Below are 17,122 nucleotides of genomic sequence, written 5' to 3'. Positions count from 1 at the left end.
ATAAAACAGGCCAGGGACTCTTCCCTTTGGAGGTCTGAATAAGGCCACTGGGAGGAAACAAGTTTTTATCTATATAGGCAGAAAGCAGACTGTGTTGCGCTCAGGGCTATAGAACGGGACTTGGCCATATTTACTAAAGTAGACTTACTCTGGGCTTGGGCCACACTGTGAAAATAGAGAACACATTAGTATCTCCTGGGACATGGAAGTAAATCTGGACAGGTTTACTGATGGAAAATGTTGAAGGGGTCCTGTAGCCTCAGTTTGTCTCTCTCAGGTGATTTTTGTGCTTAAACTACTTTTCCTTTTCATGGGGCAGTGATATGCAAAGGAAAATTCATCTCAATATACAAACCAAATGCTCAAGGAAGCACAGAAGTCTGGGTGCATGAGGCATACACTTTCTCTGCTATATTGGATTGTTGACATCTTTTAAATAGTGTTTATGAATTTGAGAGAGAAAAAAGCAATATTATGACCAACCTCAAAGAAAACTACTGACAGGAAGCTTCACAAATCTGGCGCTGGAACAATAAAATTTGACAAGCTAAAGCAGCAGTAAATAATGAACTTGTGTATATACACGAAAATTCTCAAATGTTTTTAAAAACCACCCTCATTTGCTTATGTTTGACACATGACATTGAGTGCTTGGAAACTTGTCTAGATAGGAACAAAATCTCTTGAAGATTTGGCAGCTTGAAGGTACAATCCAGTGAGTTATGGAACCAATGAGTGGCATGGGAGAGAAAAAATAAACAACAGATCAGCATAATCATTTTTCCAAGAAAACAGGTTGGTTAGTCTATGCAGGAGAGAGGGTCCAGTATTTGTTTCATTTAGTTCATTTATTGTGTAAATTGTGATGTTGTTGTTTTGACTTGTTTTGGTTTATTTTGGTTTTTAGTAGTGGTGCTAAGGAGGTCTGGTCTCATCCATCAGTCTTCACTGTGCTGTACAGATGGAGGTATCAGGTGGTAAAGTTGACACTGGGGGTGTTCATAGACTCACTGGCTTTAAGGTCACAGATGGTTGCTGGCCTAAAATGACATTGTTATCTGTTAAATGTGTTATTTGCTTTCTGGTGAATTCTTTGATTTACAGTGAAGTAGAAAAATGCTTGGCACTGACTGCTGAGACTAGAGTCAATGGCTGGCCATTACTCCTGGAAAAGAGGTTATTTCCCCATTTTCAACAAGTCAGATTGACAAAATGTGTTCAAGATGAAACGTAGTAAGCGTAGATGTTACAGGATCTTGTCAGGATTTCAAAAGTTTAAGAGTACCTTTCCAGGGTGATATCTCTCAAGGGTGGTACCTCTGAAGTGAAGTCATCAAAAGCTTCTGTTAATAGACTTCCAGCTTCTGAAATCAGGACTCTTTTTGGACAAATCCTTTACTTAAAAAGCAGCAAATACACTGTGCTCAACTTCCACTCCTGTACCCACACTGAGTTACAGTCTCAATATGTTTCCCCTATACTTAAATGTCTTTGTTATGAATCACTTCCATGCATCCCTGAGAAATATCACTTGGAAGGGCTGCAAGCTCCTATTTTCACTCCCTTGCACTTGTTAGATTACACAGTGAGCAATGGGATGATTTTTTTTTCCCTAGAAATGTTTATGATAGATAATTATTTCAATTGATAAAGGAAGAGCAAATTAAAACTTGCACCATTCTGGTCTTCTCTGCTTTGCAGCTAGGATAGTCTTTACACTTGTGAAGTGAATGTAAAAACTAATTCTTCTGGCTTCTTAGAAACATATATATACTTTGTCAAGATGTAAACAGCTTCTGCAGTTGTAAGACAATAAAGAATCAGGCAGCAGAACATTACCTTCTGTACTTCAAATCTTCTTTTGCTCTACAAATCTCTCCAGTGAAAGTTAGGAAAAAAATTAAGATGCTGTCAATGGCATGTGTTATTTCAAACAACAATGTATGGAAATCTGAGGGAGCAGCAAATTATGCTTTATAAAGAAAAAAGTACTTGAATGATTTAACTTCTGTATAGTGACCAAACAGAACGGAGCAATGCTATGGTTGGGAAGGAGCACCTGTTTCTCTCAGTGTCATCCACCAACAGCTTATTATACAAACGATAGCTTTGTGTTGCTGACACTGGCATGCAGGGTCCACACCAGCATTTGCTACTTTTACCTGAAAACATGTAAACAAGCTAGAAACAAGGTGCCCAAGTGAACTGCACGAGAGCTCTCCCTTAAATATGAGATTCATGTTATAAGTCTGTTCCTAAGAAAATATTTTGCCATCTGCCTCCCCCATCCCAGGGACTCCTTATGGTTAGCTGGCACTCTGAGTAACTACTTGTTTAGAAATGTCAGACTGTTCGTAGCTCTTCCTAATTTGTGGCTGGAATGTGAAGACAATTGAAGTACTCTTCTAATTACTTTCTCATATGGAGGGTACACAAAAAGGCTGCTCTTCCAAGTGGAAAAGTCAGAAATTTAGCTCTTTGTTACACATTTATACTTATTTTACTGTTGGTAAAGAAGACTGACAGAAGACTTAAAGAACAAATCCTAAGCTTTATTTTGGGCTCTTCTTCTTAAGAGATTGAATCCCATTAAAATAATATTAAGTACAATAAATGGCAAATTAATGATCTGAGAACTCTGTAGTGTAGAAGATCTGGTAAAAGGCTTTGGATGTATCTAGTGGACAGAATGGTGTGCTTCTGATCTCAGATAAAGAAGTACCTTCTCTAAAGAGAAAATTATGTGTTTTGAGGACGAAATGAGAAGTAGAAGGGTTTGTTTTGTTTTATTAATCACAAATTCTAGCATATCAAGGCTGGTTCTTGTGACTCTGGGAAAATCTGTAGAATTTGAGTATCACAGGAAGAATACTGGTTTTAATATGCTGTCTTTAACATGGTATTTGGGGAAGACATATGTTTTTCCTGCTTGAATTGAAACACAGGGTGAGTTTTGTCTTTGATTACACCAGGGAAGAAGCAAACCAGACCTGTAGTAACTATCTCTGAAGATGCTGCTTTTTATATCCTCTGTACTTGCAGTCTCTCTCTAGCACACCACTTTTTCTTTTGCTTTTAAATCATATTTTGCTTACTGAAGAGTAAGGACATCTTTCCTTATATGAGTGACTATGACGAGCTCTGCAATGTGAAATTCATAGTCTTATTTGGAGAATGAGAATGTAGAGCAAAGAGTAGAATTAGAGCAGAGAATGATGAGGTGGCCAGCAAGAGTTTCCAGCTGTTTCAAATGGCAAGGTATGTTAGATCATATTCTTTCATATACACCAATCCTTCCTGCTTTATTTAATAATGTTAACCATAGATCTCAGTATCCATTTGCATAAGATCCAGTCTAACATAGAGAACAGACACCGATGGTCATACCGGAGCAAAAAAGGGAATGCTAAGGAAATGGTTCAGCAGAAAGCTTTTATAATAATAAATGGATCTGTTCGCTGAAGTGAGATTTTATGAGTGGATGACAGCATACTAATTCAGAACACATCATCTTAAACCCCCCCCACACACACATAATATTGTTTATCATGCAGAAAATAGAATCTGTAAACTCTGAGTATCTCTTTCAGCTCTTTGGCCATCCCCTACCCCACTCTTTCACCTCCTGTATTTCATTCATGAAGCTCATCCACCTTTTCCTGCATTGTGCCAAAGGACCACTGTGAGGGAATCAAAAGCACTGAAGGATAAGTCAGCTTGGTCTCAATTCTGATACGAGGATGAGTTTTCACCTGTAATGAGCAGGCAGAAACAATCATTTTGGACTAAAGCATATTCAGATGCTGCAATTATTTCAAACTTTTTAGTATATATAGAACCTATGGAGAATTGAGCTCCTTAGCATGGCTCTACTTAGGAGGAGAATTGTATATTTTTTCCAAATTTAAGTGCTTTTTTTTGTGGATGCGTATGTGTCAAAAAAAAAGTGAAGTAAGATCTTTCACAGTAGAAAACATTTTTTTCTGATTTGTTGCATATCAACATTTTGAATATATTTTATCATTGTTGAAACTTTCAAGAGATTCTTGTTGTTCAAAGACACAAGCTAATGATCAGGGTTTTGTGTATAGATTTCAATCAGTATCCTTAATGCAGATATCATGCCCAAAGCCTTATGAGTGAGAAGCAAATAAAAATTGGCTTTTCAAGCTTCTTATCAGCTTATTTTAGAAATAAGATTTATGCTGTTAACACAGATAAACACCTGAGGAACACTAATACATCCACCACAATTTTTATGTTTTTTTTAACTTCTCAATTCTTGATCTTACTAACTTATAATTGCACCAACACTGATATTTTTTCACTCCATGACATTCTTTAACATTTGCATAATCTGTCTGTTAAGATTACTAGGTTTAACTTTTTCTTAGGTACTAATTTCTAAGTACTGTTTTAGTAATTAAGATAATGTTACAAGAAAGCAATCCTCAGGATGTTGGGTTATCCATATATGACTCATGGTGTTTATGCATTGTTGATTTAAAAAATGATTCATTTAAACATATAATCAGAATGATATTATGATGTTTTTACATTTTAGCAGTTCATCTGGTTTCTTTATCTAAAACAATTCAAAATTTTCTAGTTCTTCTCAATGTTTATATATAATTTTCATGATCCCTCTTCAGAGTATAGCATAAATTGAAGTGTTTTGCAGAACCAGAAATCTAGTGGCAATAATACAAGAGAAAGTTTAAGGGAGCTTGGATATCCTCAAAAGCAACAGGAACATAAAAATCTATTTATTCCAGGTTTACAGACTCATGGAGACATGGTTCCTCACCGGAATTTGTGCAATATTCAATCTAAAATATTGCATATACCCTTGCCATGATGTGGATTATAGATGCCTGTTCCTTCAGTCTGATAAAACTGTGGACAAGACTTCAAGGGAAGAGGGAGTTGCTATTTCTATGCAGCTATTCTGTATCCAGAAAAATACCAAAAGCAGAAACACTATGTTAGGAAAAATATTGTGTTTTCACTATTCAATTTTCATGTTAGCAAACTGTATATCAGCAAGGATAGCTTTCCAAACATCTGGCCAATAAGCTGTCTGTTTGTGATAGGTTTGTTAGCATCAAACTAGAAAAATCTCTGGTTTTCACTAAAAACTCTCAGCAACTGAGACTCACAATAAGCTGTGCTATCATCTGTTACATGGATTGCAAGAGATAAAAAGCATTAGAACTAAAGGCATTGTCTTCTTGCTTCAAATTCAGTGTGTTTTAGTTCTGATCTTTATAGGCTGTTGTAAAGAATGCTAACTGCAGTATGGATAAAATCCTGTGTACTGACACATTCTGCAGGGATCATGGAATTTGGTTCAGTAAAAGTTATCGTCTTCGGTTTGCAAGAATTTTGAACATCCAGCTGATTTCTACCTTTCTAATAGGCTGATGAAGTTTATGGGTGTAGAATAAATCACATACCAAAGGTCTTCAGTAGGGAAAATAACTATTGACATCAGTTTTGTCTGGAGGATGTCTTCAGCTTATGAGTGAGAAAAATTCAGAAACCAACTAGCCTCACTGCTTGCATTAACCATCAAACCAGGTTTAGAACTGCCCAACCAAATCCTCAGTATGATGACAAAAGAAAGGAACAGATCTGCCATCATCAAATTGGTTTAGATAAAAGGCTTGAAAACAGTCTTTACTGTCCCGTCCTCCCTCTGCAGAGTGGGTTTTAGCCTAAGAGGTCTGTCTACCAGAAAATTTTCCTTGGAGAACCCCAATGCCAGAAAGCCTGGGAGTGCTGGCAAAATCTCCCTGAGTCAAGCTAGATGGTGTAGGTTGTAGTTAGTTCATCACACACTGTCTCTGCTGCTACTTCCTCCTCAGAGGCAGAACTCCTCACACTCTTCCCTTGCTCCAGCGTGGGGTTCCTCCCACAGAGACAGTCATCCGTGAACTTCTCCAACGTGGGTCCTTCCCATAGGCTGCAGTTCTTCACAAACTGCTCCAGCGTGGGTCCCTTCCATGGGTGCAGTCCTTCAGGAACAGACTGTTCCAGTGTGGGTTCCCCATAAGGCCACAAGTCCTGTCAGCAAACCTTCTTCACTATGAGCTCCTCTCCCCACAGGTCCACAGGTCCCACCAGGATCCTGCTCCAGCGTGGGCTTCTTATGGGGTCACAGCCTCTTTCAGGCACATCCAGCTGCTCCAGTGTGGGGTCCTCCACGGGCTGCAGGTGGATCTCTGCTCCACCGTGGACCTTCATGAGCTGCAGGGGCACAGCCTGCCTCACCATGGTCTGCACCAGGGGCTGCAGGGGAATCTCTGCTCCGGCACCTGGAGCACCTCCTCCCCCTCCTTCTTCACTGACCTTGGTGTCTGCAGAGTTGTTTCTCTGACATATTCTCTCACTCCTCTCTTCAGCTGAAGTAGTGCAGTTTTCTTTTTCTCCTTCTTATATATGTTATCACAGAGACACTAACACTGTCGCTGATGAGCTTGGCCTTGGCCAGTGGTGGGTCCATTCTGGACCTGGCTGGCATTGGCTCTATAGGACACAGGGGAAGCTTCTCACAGCAGCTTCTCATAGAAGCCACCCCTGTAGCCTGCCTGCTACCAAAACCTTGCTATGCATACACAATATAAGTAAATAAAGTAGGTAGCTTCATATCACTTAAGATAGTTACAGATTAAACATCAGTTGAGAATGTTCAATTTTAGCCAATATTCCTGAACTTTGAAGAACTTTCATGTCCTGCAGATGGCTTATTTTATGTGGCACCTTACAAACATCTCTTACTGTGAGCACTTAAATTGTGTTACAGCCTTATAAAACCAATGTATGCTTAAGTTTTATTACATTGATGGTTAAACAATTTATTTGAGAAATAATCTGTTCCTCTGCATCCTAAATCTAAAAATAAAATGCTAATAGATAAAATATTGAAATACACAAAAGCAAGCAGAGAAAGCAAAACATTCAAAAACGGGGCCTTTCTCAAAGACAAAGATGCAATTCAGCTTGAAAACAGAATCAGAATGTCATCTTTCCCTATGAAACTAGTTCTTGTACAAAGTACTTTATAAGAAGCACAAGATAGTATCTCTTAAGATGAAAAGAAAGAGATAAAAGGAACTGTTCAATGTACTGTACAAAACAGATACAACATATGCCAGATCTTTACCTGGCATAGCACTCAGTACTACCTTGATTTATACTGAATATTATTAAGTTAATGTGTACCATGTGAGCATCACCTTTACATATGCAGACATAAGGATGTAAAAGATGTAAGCCCTACTACATATTGAAAACTTTCATTTTCCAGCTGTTTAAACATGTGCTTTCTTTCCTACCTCCTGGTTTTTGGTTTTTAGGTTGCCTTCGTCAGCTAAGAATTTCTATACTTGTTTCCAACTCAGAAAAACTTCTTTTGAAAGAGTTTCAGCAAAATATGACAGGGCCATTTTGCACTATATTATTTTTTCCAGATATCCTGTTCAAATACTTTGTGTTCATGTTGTATATACACCAGAAGGTATTTGGAAAAATGAAAAGATGAGATCACTGGAAACCTTAAATACAGATAATAGATATCAGAAGTTCCCTTTGCTCTGTCATTTCATTCCTGTTGTGTTCCTCTCTGATGGCTGTTACATTACCCATACAACACGACTTATTAGTGAATTAGTACCCATATAACATGTGTTAATAATGTTTATTAGGTCGCGAATCCATATCCATTTTCAACACAGATTTCAGCATCTCATTTTTCCAGATAAAGCTGTATTGCATTCCCAGTGTAAGATGTGATAATTGTATCCCAAAGGAATCACGCACGAACAGAAAATGTACACCTGCATCACAAGTGAGGGGCTTTGTGGTGCATGTCTGTATAACCTACGTAATCTGGCAATTTAAGGCACATCTGAAAACTTCTAGTTCTCCATATTTCTAATACAGTACTAAACAATTCAATTAACTTTCTGTGCCTTGCTCAGTTTTAGATGCCTCCAGCATCTAGTTTTTCAACACTTTTGTAGCAGGCTGTTCAACAGACTTGCTATCAAAAAGGTTTTCCTAACAGTTACTTGAAGTTAAATTTTCTTGATGTCTTCCCATTATATCTAATAATAAACTTTTATACCACTCTCCGTAACTTCACATGTTCTTCCTTTCCCACATTTGCTGTATGCAAGCTCTAAATAATTTGCATTAAATAATTGATTTAAACAAATTGATATGTTCACAGAATACTGATACATCAAATCATTCTTCCCTACATTCTTTTTTGTTGTTGTATTCATGAATTACACAATTGTTATGTTTAGGTTCTTTCCGGGCTCATTGTGAACAACTCACTGAAAGCATCCAGCACCTGATTTGAGATACAAAACCCAAGGATCTGATATTCAAGATCTTTTGTTTATTAGGATGATATGCATCACATAATATTATCATATATCATTAACCTGAATGATTAAAACCAGAGTAATTCTGATCCAAGTACTTATGTGGTTGAAATTAGAATGAACTGCCTATGCATACTTTGAAATTCATGCCCAGACAACACCAACTATGTCAACCTGATAGAAAATAAATATGAAAGGCATCTAAGCACCACAGTTGTAGAAATTTTCTTTATGTTTTTTAGAAACTATTTGTGGAAGTTGATGCTATATATTTCCTTTGAATATTTCTAATTTTTTATTGTGTTTCAGCCCTTGCTTAGTGAAGTTATAGCCATATTCAGGCATTTTATTAATCCATAAGATGATAAAGTATCTAAACACCTTTTATTGGCCTCCTTTTGTCTGCCTCCATTGTGATCTTTATTCTGGAATGGTTGAAGGGGAATCAGAACTGTGATAGTTAAGTATATCTGCTTTCATACTTGTTGTTCAAGACTTTCTTAGAGGAGCTTTCTAGAGCATCAACAAGCCTGCCTTAACTAAATGTATGATTTAAGCAGCTAGATAAACTGGATTAAACTTCTGTGTGAATGCTTTCCCAATTAGTTCAATTTAGTTTACTCCAGGTTGGAAAGAAACTGAATTGCAGTGAGACTTTCTAACTCTGGAAAGTTTTTTAAACAAGGAATTAATGCAGTTTTACTCATTCATTTTAAATTCCCTCTCTAATTTCCAACAACTTTCCTGAGAATCTCTGAACAAGAAGTCCAGGTCTTTGAGTTCTTTAGTCTTGGAATAAAGATTCATACTCAAAATCATGAACAAAGTTGTAGCCATCATCTTAGTTAACCAAACCCCTTGTTTCCACCTAAGAATGCCGTGGCTGCTCTGTGTGATCAGACAGGAGCACTGCATGCTATATTTCCATTTCTGGCCCCTGGCAAGTACCTCAGCTGTTCCTGTGCCATCAATGTTGAGATAAAAATGCTGGAGTGAGCTCAGGGGCAGTCTTGCTCTTTAGTAATTCTCCTGGATTAGACAACTGTATACTCTTCCCCAGCGTCTGAGACACAGCTGTTAGGAGTCTTTTAAACACAGAAGAATAACCCAAAGACATGTAAGACATAGATGCCATCACAAAAATGAATCATCAGTTTGTGTAATTACCTTTTTTTTTCAATCAGCAGTTGCCACTAGTGGTGCCAAAAGACCATCAAAATAAGATCAGACTTTGACAGATTAACTGCTAAAGGATTTTTTGTCCATGGGAGCATCACCTAGAGAGTCAAATTTATAGGTCAAGTCATAAACAAATAGTTCTGCATTCTAGACAACAGGACTCTTTTGAAGAAAACTAGGATTTTTGGCCAACAAGACTTTAATTTTCACATAGTTCTGCAAACACAGTAGACTGTAGCTTCACAAACTAGTTTTGCCTCACTAAATATGTCAATGTGTCATATGAAAGTTCTCCCAAAAAAAAAAAAAATATGAAGACAGTAAACACTACTAATTATTCTTTACAGAATATTCCACACCATTCTTTTCCCAGCATCCTTGTCTTTACTCTTTATTGAAGCAAACTCCTTCCATTTAGTTATGCCACACAGGTCTGGTTTTGACCAGCAAAGCAGAGAAATAGTATGAGTGGGATTTGCAGAACTGGAGCTATGATCCCAAGCATGGGGAAGGTCTGAGTAGATGAGCAGTGCTGTTAACTCTCTAGGACACCCAGGAGCTGGGCCATTTCAACTGCATGTTACTTGATCAGCTAGATTGTAACGCCTGGTGCTCTGCTCCTTCAAACAGGGCCAGCTGGTGATGGTGAATCATTTCAGTGGTATAAGAGCTGCAACAAACAAACACAGAAGCATTGCCTGCAAAGCAAATGTGGAATGAGGAAAATGATGTCAAAATGGCACAAGCTGGAAGACTTGATCACTGAATGGCCTCAGGAAAAAAGGGCACAACAGGAAGAACATGACTTCATTATTCCATTCAGTAGAAAATGAACACAAGTGGGATCATTGCCGAATAGGAAAAAGGGGGTAATTAAAAAAATTGGACTGGTCTTTTAAGGGTGAAAAGGGTTTCGTCCCTGTGTGTTGACAGCACTCATTAGCTTTCATTTAATTAGAGGGGGCTTAGGACTGTTCTGACTGCAGAACACTAAAAAACACTCAGCCATCTCAAACCTGGAAAAGAGACTGTGGGGTCTAGATCACCTAACATTTGATGACATTCCAGGCTAAGGTGATGATTTTCTTTAACAGAACACTAGAGTCTGGAATATCTCACTCTAACAAGAAGATGAGTTAAACATAGTATCAGTGAAAGTGGAGGAATCATGCATGCTTAAAATTGTTGTTACTAAAGGGGAGGCTGACACTGGCACATTGCATGTTTCTGCGCTCTAAGATAAACTGTTAGACAGCTTTGGTGTAAAATACAGGCAGCTGAATCCCATCCATGGATGCTAATTTCAGATTAATTTTGCTTCTCCATTAATGTTAGGGGTGACAATCTAGTGACTCCAGACTGACAGCTGATCTATCATTTCCTATTTTGAAAAGTCAGCTGTAGCTGGAACAAGAAATAGGAAAACCTGAAAATAAAATTTAGAGTGAAAGACATGGGGTTACAAAAGAGAATATTCCTGTTCTCATGATATTAAGATACATCCTATTCACAGTGATTCCAATTTTCAAACCACTGCTGGTCCTTTGACAGCTAAAATGACATATGAAAGAGGTGCACTCACTCACACCTACACCCACATATACACAGGAGGAAATAATTTGTGACAGTAACTACAGTGAATGAAGATAAATGTTGAGGGGGGGGGGAAACCACAAATTAATTCCACAAAGCATGAATCTGAGTGGGATAGATAGTAACATGCAGTATTTAATAGTGTCATGTCACAGATGCAAAAGGGTTTCCAAAATCTCTTGGACTGACTGATTGCAACAATACAATCACTTATATGAAAAGGCCAAATGGAAGTGGCTGCACCCTTCAAATGATTTAAGGACTCTCACAGAGAGCTTGTGACTTTTGGCTATTGAAGGTATTATACTTCGGAATTTAAGATGATACTGCTGGTGGTATCAAGCCTTCTCTGTATGTGTAGAGCTAGAAAGACAAGCACATGGCTGGTAATGACATAGGAACCCTCCTGGCCAATATGTTTATTTCTGCCTTACAGGGTACTGCTTCACTTCTTCATCCAAGGGTTTGACTAAACAGCAAAGATGGAAGATGGCTGTTTGGCCAGGATATTTTTGAGAGAGATGGTAGCTGTGTTTGTCCTGTGGGTGATCTCTGGACAGGTGCAGAGCAGAAGATGGGAGATGCAAGAACCTGTCATGAATGCAGGTTGGAAGATTCCAGTAAGGAGCAAAGGCTCTTCTTCAGAAACAAGAGTGTGTGCAGTGTTTGCAGTATGGGAAAGCACAGAAAGTGCTGAGCTAGACAGTAAGTGTGGAAGAAAAGGTCCTCAGCATAAGGAGAGAGCAGAAATGAGTGAGGCAGATTTGTTTTTAAATTTTCTATTGCCATCCATCTTAGCTAGCAGGGTAGAGGTATTTTCTGTTCAAAGTCCTACTTGGTTTTTGTTGTTTTGTTTTGTTTTGTTTTGTTTTTTTTTCCCCTAGTTCAGTATTTTACATTCCAATAAAACCTAGGTTTGGTGATTAAATGACTTCTGGTTAGCTCCTTAAGCAAATATGTGATATATCCACCTGAGGATGCTAACTTTCATAGAATCCTGTACAAGCATCCTTTACATGTTGATTAAATATGTCACCAGAGTTTGGCACTTCTCCCTGTTGTCACTGTTATGGCTTTCATTTCTGTTCATGGCTTAATAGTCAGCATTGTTGCTCAGACAGAGCCCCAACTTGAATTGTAAAACCTGTTTTCTGTCAGAAACTCAGAGATTTGATGACAATTTTGCTTTGTCAGAAATTGTGCTGCAGGGTGCCTTTCAAGCGTTCATCTGCCTTTCTCCCATACAGCAATCCCATCTTCAGGTTACTGTGTAACTATCATAACTTCAGTAGTCCATGTCATCCATTTCAGATACATAACCAACTCAGCACAGCTTTTGTGTTATTATCTTGGCATCAGTTCCTGGATGGCAGTCCCAACTCAGTATCTCATCTCTGCAGATTTTTATCCTGCCATTTGATGTGCACTCTGGTATGTGGACATCACAAAAAGCTTTTGCCTAGAATCTCAATAGTAATCTGTGGCTCGCAGAAAAATTTGCATAACATCACTGTTTGAAAAAAATTTACTTGGTTGGAATTCTGTGCCTCTTTTCTTTCCAGTTCTCTCTGATAAATGACCAAAAGATGATCTGCTATTGCTAATGCAGTTTGTCTACTTACTCCCTGAAAGAGAAATTGATGTGTGAATTCACTATTAAGACAGTAGCCTTATATAGATAATACTAATTATTGGACCTATATTTATGCTATGTGCTGCAGGCTAGGTCTAAATTTCATGTTCTTATTTCATTTTGTATCATATGCCAATATATTCCATCTAGCTCTGTAAGCCATCTCACAATCATTTGTATGTCTTTCTCTGTTTGAATGTGTACACTGCTGTGTACAGTTGTCTCACAGTTTCTAGTAGTGCCCTAAAATTAAATAGCTGCCAAAGACCAGAAAAACATTGATGCTAGCACTGACATCACTTGTGTCAGCAAACACTGTTGTATACAAAAAATACTCTCTAGACAACCCTGCTTTTTGTCCTCTGGGAAGGCAAAAAAAGCTAAAGGCAGTTATCTCTGCACTGATTCTACCAAGCATTTTTTCCTGAAATAGTATCATGACTTTGGAAAGTTTTCTTTGGCCATTGGTCTTGGTATTGCTCTCTATGCTTTACTTGCAACTAATGAGATACAAATGTCACATCAGCTGCATCCCATTTGAGTCTGAAGCTACACCACAGGTAGCTCACTGTGTGAGCTTTTCTTTAATGGATACTGTTACATAGTATGATAGATATGAGTTTGCCAAAGACCAAGAGCATTATTAATGCCACTGTAATTGTGACTGCCTCGATTTTTGTATTTTCATTTAAGGATAGCACTGGTAGTGGCGTTACTTCAGCTTTCCAAGTGCCCAGAAAAACTCTGTCGACTTGGATCTGGCAGTTTGTGTTTCTATTTTAAAATATGCAGGAAATTTCCCCTTCCTCATTACTTTAACTGACTTTTGAAGTAGATAAGGGATGGGACTCTACCTACACTGCAACCTCTACTGCTTGTCCATTGTGTTCTTCATAGTTGCTTTTCAATATTTGATATTGGGATTAGAAGATCAAAGAAATGCTGCTAACCTCTGTGAAGAATCTCTTCTTTTGTAAGTAATCTGTGTGGAGCCATCTGCACTTTTCAGAGGTGTTATACTAAAGGGTTTGTAATGATATTCCAGCAAAGCATAGAATTCTTTGATCTATGGTCAATTGTTTTCCAGTCTGAGTATTTAGCCACTGATTCCGCATATCTTACTGGTTTTAGTTTGTTTGGGCTTTTTTTTTTTATTATTATAGGGTCTTGCAAATTATTATAATGCAGTAACAGACTGGTAGGAGTTTACTGAAGTAGTTCGCAGTTTTAGTGAATAGTTGGTAGATTTTAACATTGTATTGTAAAAGCAGTCAGAAGTCAGATATCAAAGACACCTCCACAGAAACAGATGTATAAGACTTATTTATGCATGAGTTATATTTTCAATGGCTGCAAAAACATCGATATAGAACAAAGATGTTATAGTGTTAGAGCAACTTCTCTTACACGATCTCCTTTAGTATGTGTGAATGCATTAAACAAGCTTGCACTACAGCAGTTGTACCCATAGCCATGGGTTGGGTGTTGGGTGATATGGCTGTCTGACCAATAGTCTTCACCTTGATACCTGCAATAGTGTGCGCATTCTTTGGAGTATGCTCCAGATAATGACATAGCCAGGGTTGCCTCTTCTTGAAACTTGGATTCATCCTCAATATCTCCTTATTCAGAGGTGAAAAAAAGTGGTGATAAGGACAAGCTGATGTTTAGTGTCCTAAGTCCAGCATTCACTTTTCTGGCACTGTAGCAACTGATCCAGTGACACCAGGTTGCCAAGCTGTGGGAGTCCTGCTCTTCTGTTGAACCTATTCTGTCATTCTCTGTCTGTTGTTCAGCATTGATATAGTGATGCTTCACATAGGATACTGCCAGCATTGGCCTTATTTTTCCAGTTGGCAATGATTGAAGAGCAAGATTGAGGTGACAGTCACTTAAACATCTAAGCACACTTCCACATTTTTTCATAACGGTGTTCATAATCACAAAGATGGATGTCCAGTCAATGTAATATGAAAGCTGGTTTGTAAATAGAATGTGCATGTATGCACACACACACATATATGTAATTACTTGCATCACTGTGGATAAACTACTCTCAGTCTGAGGACTGTCTATTTTGTACTTGGTCCATTCTTGATACTATAGCCACCTGTGTCTCTGATCAGTTGCTATTTAGATTGGCAAAAAGTGTTCTCTCATTTGTTAAGAAATTATTATTAAGGATTTGAGTTATGACCACAGAAATTAATAGCCCACTGGATGTGATCTTTTCACCAAATTCCAAAGGTAGCAGATGATTTAAAGACACTTTTTCCCTATCTTTCTTCTTTCTGGAGAAAGACAAGTTCTTCCCAGTTGGGTTTCTCAGATAGTTAAGCTGACACCAAAACCATCCGTCTACCACTAGCTGGTGTGCTCTTACACAAGTAAGCATCATGTATCCACAGGGTTCACTCTCATATCTGTTGTGCTGCAGTTCTGTTTTTAAGAACCATTCTTGCTTTTGGGTTTTGGAGGGCTTGCTGTTACTATGCACATGCTGCCATGCATTTAAGCCAGTTTATCTTTCACCTGAAACAGAAGACAGGGAGGTTTGTGATAGTACATGGCTTCTCTGGTCTTGACTGGGACCCAGGAAAGCACCCTGTTTTTCACAGGCAGCTTTCCTTTTTTGCCACCAAGTTCTACCATCTTAAATCTATCACCCTGTTCTTCACCTGAAGCTTTAGGAGATGTCTTAGATATCTTTGTCCATTGCTGTGTGGTGTATCTGACAGTATGACCTGGAACTTGATGCTAACTTTTGCAAGGAGCTAAAACAAAAAGCAACCTGTATTGAAGAAGATTAAAAAAGTGAGCATCAGCTTTCTTGCAGCTTAATGCAACATCTGAAGACCTGTGTTCAAGTTCTTTGCAATGCAGTGAGAGAAGACACAGGCACCAGTGTGCTTCAAAACCGGATTCTCAGGGATGCTAGTGGATAGAATCAGTCTTTTTAAAAGTTAGTTATCTAAATCTTGGGTGGTCAGGAGAGTCTCTTTCGTAGTCAGTGGGAAGTAGAAAACCTATTTTATCTCATCCCAAGGTGACATGCCAGACAGGTGACTGAGGTAGGAGACAGGAATCACTCTATGCACGGGTCTGTTTCTCTCTATATTTCTTGAAGAAATCTAGCCTAGAGAATTGAGAACTAAAAATGTTGAGATCAATTGCACCACAGCCTCTTTATGTGGCTTTTCTGCAGTAAAGGGCATTTAAAGCAGAAATAAGTGCTGCTAGTCTGAAGCTGACAGGTATTTTTACCTTCAAATTCTTTTTTTTTATTTTAAATACTATGACCTTACATATTTTTCCTTCCATTCAGGAATGTGTTTGTGTTTGAGAAGGGTTCATACTTCATGCACACATGATTAAGTCCTTCCACTTCTTAGGGCCTTTGTCTGCCCAGGAAAAGAGATGCATTATGTGATGCTTCTTAGTGAGCGCTTCCTGACAAAGGGGCTGTGTCAGGTATCTGACTGTTCCCTCTGCAAGTACGCTGGAGCATAAGCACGCACACTCCATCTGTTCGAATGGGAGGGGAGAAAAGTGCATTCAACATCTGTTGCAGGCAGTTGTAAATATTACAGTAGTCTAATTTTCCTAGGAATTATGCCTAAAGCAAGGCCTATGGCTCAGAAATTAAAAAGGGAAAAACTAGCCTAGTACAATTCCTCTAGGTCTCTTATTTCCTATGATCTTCCTTTAAGTTTTTACCACATGTTCCTTGAGAAAGTCAAGGTCAAGTTTCTTTATCATGACTTGTGGCTTTTCATTGTCATATTTGGATGTCTGGATGATCACTCACATTTCTGAAATAAATCTGTGTGAATAATTGGCCTAGGTGGCACAGGCAAGAAACTGTGGGATAAAGGAGGGAATTCACATTCTGAATCTTCAGTGAAATCAGAAAAAAAATTGTTTCATAATATATATTTGAATGAAATATGTAATTTAATCTAGGATTTTATTTTATTTTTATTATTCAGGTTATATCTCTGTTTACAATGCCTGGGGGATAAAAATCCCAAAGATGATTGCTTGAGCCCAGTTTTACGTCACATAGAGCAACTTTCATATATGATGGAGTACACAAGCATGTTCTTTGAAGTATTGTTCAACAGCTACTTCTGTTTATTTCCTTAAGAGTAAAAAAGTATAAAGAACTTTCTAAAATTCCTAACAATATGACGGATTAAATATTTTTAAACTGAAATAAATCAGAATGATTTATCAGAATGTAAAAAAAGTGTCAATATTAATGTATGTATTCCTTTGTTTTATAGACTCAAAATAAAAATTAAACCTCAGAATTTTATTGTAG

The sequence above is a fragment of the Strix uralensis genome, chromosome 3 (genome assembly GCF_047716275.1).
Source record: "Strix uralensis isolate ZFMK-TIS-50842 chromosome 3, bStrUra1, whole genome shotgun sequence".
NCBI lineage: Eukaryota > Metazoa > Chordata > Aves > Strigiformes > Strigidae > Strix > Strix uralensis.
The sequence above is the reverse complement of the archived record's forward strand: the minus strand, read 5'-3'. Positions refer to the sequence as shown.